Source organism: Nannospalax galili, unplaced genomic scaffold (genome assembly GCF_000622305.1).
Source record: "Nannospalax galili isolate Female #2095 unplaced genomic scaffold, S.galili_v1.0 scaffold135, whole genome shotgun sequence".
In the NCBI taxonomy this organism is placed as follows: domain Eukaryota; kingdom Metazoa; phylum Chordata; class Mammalia; order Rodentia; family Spalacidae; genus Nannospalax; species Nannospalax galili.
In genome coordinates this window covers 42,981-43,276 of record NW_008338998.1, presented here as the reverse complement: position 1 = coordinate 43,276, position 296 = coordinate 42,981, and positions in this window count along the sequence as shown.

Here is a 296-nt window from a genome sequence, read left to right as displayed (position 1 = left end):
CCAACTCAGTCCCTTTCTTGGGCTCCAGGAGCACTGCTTCTGGTCCTGGCCCCGCCCTCACCTCTCTCTGCTTCCCTGGGCCTGAACCACCAGCTAACTCTCCTATCCTCAGGCCTCTTGGGGCAAGTCTATAGCGCAGCACTCCAGGCCGGGACTCGCTAAGCCACATTCACCCTTCTATCCCCCCTGCCATTCTATACTCCTAGTTTGGGCCCTGTGCCATTCCTAGTCTTGGGGCCCCAGACACCTGGGGAACCAATACTGCTTCCTGATCCTTCTCACCCAGACCAACTCAG